The following is a 6,000-nucleotide window of genomic DNA, read 5'->3' as shown; positions in this document are numbered from 1 at the left end:
ACCCCCATGCTTCCTAAAAAATAGTGCCAAATATATTTACTTGCCTTTGCCGTTAATTTTCTCATATCAGCATGAATTTCGTAAAGGGAAATCGACGCTAACAAATTTACTTGACTTTGTAAACCATGTATCATTGGGTTTTAAGGAACATAAGCATAGGGATGTTATATCAGAGAACGAATATCATAGAGAAGGTTCATGGTGTGCCGATTGTCAAAATGTTCCTCTTGACGGAGGGTTACTCGCCAACATTAGTGCATTTCACCACAAACAAATTATAAGCTGATTTCACCAGAATTTTACCCCTGCGGAGCGCAAAATAGCAGAATTGAGCATTCTGAATGTTAAATGAGAAAAATAAGCTAAATTCAATGTTAAGAAGTGTACGATTACAGATTCGTATATTTACAATGCGCAAACGAATTTACATATAATTTTAAGATATTCTGCATATACAGGGCGGCTCACGAATCGTGCTACAAAAATAAACCGTAATAAGTTTCTTTTTAATCAATGCATTACATTAAGTTTTTTTGTATTGTATAGAAAATCTTATTTTATTTTATACAATTAATTATTCCTCCATGCTCAGCCACGTATATGCGTCTGGGTTTGAATTTGTACTCCTCTTGCTTGACATAACCCAATAAGAAAAGACCAAGCGAAACAAATATGAAAATACCCATTATAATTGTTAATTTGTCTATATGCAACGTATGTATGTAAATATGTACACTCATTGTTTCATGGGATACCAGAACCATACACACTCTTACAAACATACATCTCATATGGCAAGTGCAAAATCAACCCTTATTCATATACAACATGGCATGCGTAAATGGAAACAAAGTCAACAAGTCATGTGCATATATACGGGCAGATGTGTGTACAAAAAATTCGCATATTTACATACGCACATTCTTTGACAAATACAGTCAAACCCGGTTAAGTGCCAAAACCAAAGTTGCAGATTTTTTATGCTTTGTAGTACATAAGCTATTGTGGTACTTAAGAGACTGGTACCAAAGAAATAATTTCTATGTATTTAAAAAAAATTACCGTTTTCCTTAAAAAATTAAGAAAAAAAAACGTGAGATGCAACAAGACACCATCAGATAAGAGGGATTGGAGGAGTGATACTTAACCGGGGCTTACTGTATACATAAATCAGAGGAATATTGAATATTTTCTTTAAAAAGTTTCTTGAATTGTAAATCGACAAATATACTATGTTGTCACTTTTATTCTAAAATATTTTAATACTCATATTTGAGGAGTTGTCACTTTTCCCTTCTAGAGGGAATATCAGAAATTTGTTCGATTTATGATTTTTAGCTTTTGCCATCGTCGTGAAAAGACGCTTGTAGACAAAAGCATGCTCGGGGAGATGTGAGGGTATCTGTTTTTTTGAATGAAGCGAGGTTGCTTGTTAAAACTACGCCTGCGTTCATGAATGAAAATGTTATTGTTGTGCAATTTACTATAAATTTGGGCTTCGCCTATTTGGCTGACATATTGACTTGTGACGATTGTTGTTTTTGTAAAACAATGTTTGTAGTTTTTGCGGGTGACATATTTACATGTGTACGCATATACGTATGTATGTATGTTTGTTTCTGTATGCATTATTTGTTCGGCAATTTTATGTCTACATACATATATGCGTGTACATATAAATCAATGCGCGCACATATATTGTGTTGATATATGATAAAATTATGATTTCAATTTCTGAATCCGCACATTCAAATGCGCTTGTGTAGATATACATATGATTATATATAAGATTAATATGATAACAGATATGTAGATATACATATATTGTAATAAATTTAATCTCTATTAGGAAAGTATATTATGTTAAAACTAAATAAAATCATTAAATTCCCAAATTGATTATATATAATATTTTTAAAATTACTTAGATTTAATTAATTAATTAGAGTCTTATCAGTTTTGCAAGCATTCATAAAAATTCGCAAAATGATATTCATATGAATAAATATGATTGCATATAAACGTATAAGAATATAAGCCAAAAGAGTAACATGTGGCTGTAATATCAAAGCAAGTCTCTGAGCATAATTTTCATTGAATGCTCAGCTCTGTTCACTCACCAGAGAACGTAAAATACAGAGAAGGTCCAACTACGGACCAGCGTGTGAATTGTCAAAACCTAACAAAATGCGATGAGAGTGTTTCACCACAGTCGGCTCGGAAGGAGAAATTTTAACAGTGGCGAGTGAACAGAGCTGAGAATTCAATGAAAATTATTCTCAGAGACTTGCTTTGATATTACAGCTGCATGTTAGCCTTTTGGCTTATATTTTTATACGTTTATATGCAATCATATTTATTGATATGAATATCATTTTGCGAATTTTTATGAAAACATGCAAAACTGATAACATTCTAATTAAATTATGTAATTTTAAAAATATTATATGTATATAGTCAATTTGGGAATTTAATGATTTTATTTAGTTTTTAAATGATATATGTACTTTCCTAATAGAGATTTAATTTATTACAATATATGTATATGTACATATGTACATCTTTTATCATATTAATCTTATATATAATCATATGTATATCTGCACAAGCACATTTGAATGTGCGGATTCAGAAAATCAAATCATAATTTTATCATATTATATATCAACACAATATATGTGCGCGCATTGATTTATATGTACACACATAACATTTGATAATATGAAATGCTTTCATATAAGTACATATGTATGTATATGTATCTGCTATGTTTTACTATATACATACATACATAAGTATATAACATACTAACATAATATCTTAAATCATTTATCAGTAATAACATTTGCGCGCACTGCTCTATATGTACATACATACATACTTATGTGCTTATGACATTGCTACACAAATAATGGATGCACAAACCTACATTCATATATTCGTAAATATGTCACTCGCAAAAACTACAAACATTGTTCTACAAAAACAACAATCGTCACAAGTCAATATGTCAGCCAAATAGGCGAAGCCCAAATTTATAGTAAATCACACAACAACAACATTTTCATTCATGAACGCAGGCGTAGTTTTAACAAGCAACCTCGCTTCATTCAAAAAAACAGATACCCTCACATCTCCCCGAGCATGCTTTTGTCTACAAGCGTCTTTTCACGACGATGGCAAAAGCTAAAAATCATAAATCGAACAAATTTCTGATATTCCCTCTAGAAGGGAAAAGTGACAACTCCTCAAATATGAGTATTAAAATATTTTAGAATAAAAGTGACAACATAGTATATTTGTCGATTTACAATTCAAGAAACTTTTTAAAGAAAATATTCAATATTCCTCTGATTTATGTATACAGTAAGCCCCGGTTAAGTATCACTCCTCCAATCCCTCTTATCTGATGGTGTCTTGTTGCATCTCACGTTTTTTTTTCTTAATTTTTTAAGGAAAACGGTAATTTTTTTTAAATACATAGAAATTATTTCTTTGGTACCAGTCTCTTAAGTACCACAATAGCTTATGTACTACAAAGCATAAAAAATCTGCAACTTTGGTTTTGGCACTTAACCGGGTTTGACTGTATTTGTCAAAGAATGTGCGTATGTAAATATGCGAATTTTTTGTACACACATCTGCCCGTATATATGCACATGACTTGTTGACTTTGTTTCCATTTACGCATGCCATGTTGTATATGAATAAGGGTTGATTTTGCACTTGCCATATGAGATGTATGTTTGTAAGAGTGTGTATGGTTCTGGTATCCCATGAAACAATGAGTGTACATATTTACATACATACGTTGCATATAGACAAATTAACAATTATAATGGGTATTTTCATATTTGTTTCGCTTGGTCTTTTCTTATTGGGTTATGTCAAGCAAGAGGAGTACAAATTCAAACCCAGACGCATATACGTGGCTGAGCATGGAGGAATAATTAATTGTATAAAATAAAATAAGATTTTCTATACAATACAAAAAAACTTAATGTAATGCATTGATTAAAAAGAAACTTATTACGGTTTATTTTTGTAGCACGATTCGTGAGCCGCCCTGTATATGCAGAATATCTTAAAATTATATGTAAATTCGTTTGCGCATTGTAAATATACGAATCTGTAATCGTACACTTCTTAACATTGAATTTAGCTTATTTTTCTCATTTAACATTCAGAATGCTCAATTCTGCTATTTTGCGCTCCGCAGGGGTAAAATTCTGGTGAAATCAGCTTATAATTTGTTTGTGGTGAAATGCACTAATGTTGGCGAGTAACCCTCCGTCAAGAGGAACATTTTGACAATCGGCACACCATGAACCTTCTCTATGATATACGTTCTCTGTACGTTCTCTGTATACACAGACTTAAGCAAAGCTTTCGATAGAGTAAATCTCTTTCCTCTATTAAATAAACTTGATCTTCTGAGCTTTCAGCCAAGATTTCTTCCAAAACACAACGAGTGATATTCTTGTTGTTTATTACAATAACTCTTCTGCAATAGAAACCTTAAACATTTTATCTTTATAATAGAACACCACGAGTGATGTTTTTTATTACAATAACTCTTCTGCAATAGAATCCTCAAACATTTTATTATTCGCCGATTTTATTATAAGACGATGTGCTTTTCCCGTACATCTGTGCACCCCCCTTCTTATGTAATAAAAAATAATAGTCTAGATCTAGTTTTTAACTTTGTTGATTTGGGAGTTACTACAAGTATGGCCCCTAAGCTTAATTTTAGTCTTCATATTGTAACTATGGTCTTGAAAGTAAAAGGTGTGATCAGTTTTGTTGGACGTTGGTCCAAAGAATTTAGCGATCCGTATATTACTAAAACACTTTTTTCAAGTTTGGTAGACCTATATTGAAATATGGAAGTTTAAAAAATCTACCTAAATTTACTAGTCGTAGGGAAATGCTTGGCATAATATTGTGAATGGAACAGATTACAGTTCTTTTCTCCTGTCTGAAATTAAATTTAATATCCCGATTCGCTCTTCGAAGCACTTTAGACACTTACTGTTGAGATCTTGTAGAGCAAATACCACACGAACCATTCCGCCGTATGTGTCATGCTTTTAATTCTCATTCCTGCACATTTGATTTATCTGACTAACTTTTAAAACTTAATAATACTATATTGCTTTCTCTTAGTAAATAAAATCGTAACTATAAATCTTAACTGTAGAAATTTTTATTTCTGTAGCTGAGCAGTTTTAAATCTCAACGCTTAAAAAACTCTCTTGTCTTTTCTCGGTAATCGTTCGGAGGGTAATCGTTGGGTTATTATTATTTATCATTAAGCAGGATTTCGATTAATGGCGATTTGTGGGTCGATGCCGCCCATCTGCAATACCAACCCTCCTTGGATGACAGGTAGCATGTGTATTAAGTTTCTTCAAGATATCTCAATTTCACAAATTATCGCTTGCGCGGACGGACGGACAGACAAACAATCACTCGGATTGCAACTGGTCTCGTCATCATGATCATTTGTATACATATAACCATGTCTAACTCGAGTATTTTTAGGTGATAAAAACACCCGTTATGTGAACGAAACTATTATATGTACTCTGTAGCAACATGTTGCAAGAGTATAAAAAACAATTGCAAAATAGTCTATATATTTTTCATTTAGAATATTTGGAAACAGTATGTTTATATTTCGTATCGTCTTCTACTATCTTTTTATGGTGGTTATGGACTTGTTAAAGTTACTATTGATAACCAATTCTTTATTGGAGTTTTCTCCGAGCCAAACACATTCTCTTTTACTTCTATGAAATTTCTTTGGAGTAATGGATTTTAAATTGGAGTAATGGAAATAATTGAAAAAGCAATTACCACAGAACTAACATAAACTTATTAGTGATGTTAGTTCTGTGGTAATTGCTTTTTTTTTTTGTTTTTTTTTACTACTTTGAGATGTACTATTGTTGAAAGTTCAAGTTCCTCTGATATTAAGTTAACCGTCATTAGGAC

Source organism: Bactrocera oleae, chromosome 2, assembly GCF_042242935.1.
Source record: "Bactrocera oleae isolate idBacOlea1 chromosome 2, idBacOlea1, whole genome shotgun sequence".
NCBI classification, from domain to species: domain Eukaryota; kingdom Metazoa; phylum Arthropoda; class Insecta; order Diptera; family Tephritidae; genus Bactrocera; species Bactrocera oleae.
Note: the sequence above shows the minus strand (reverse complement) of the source record.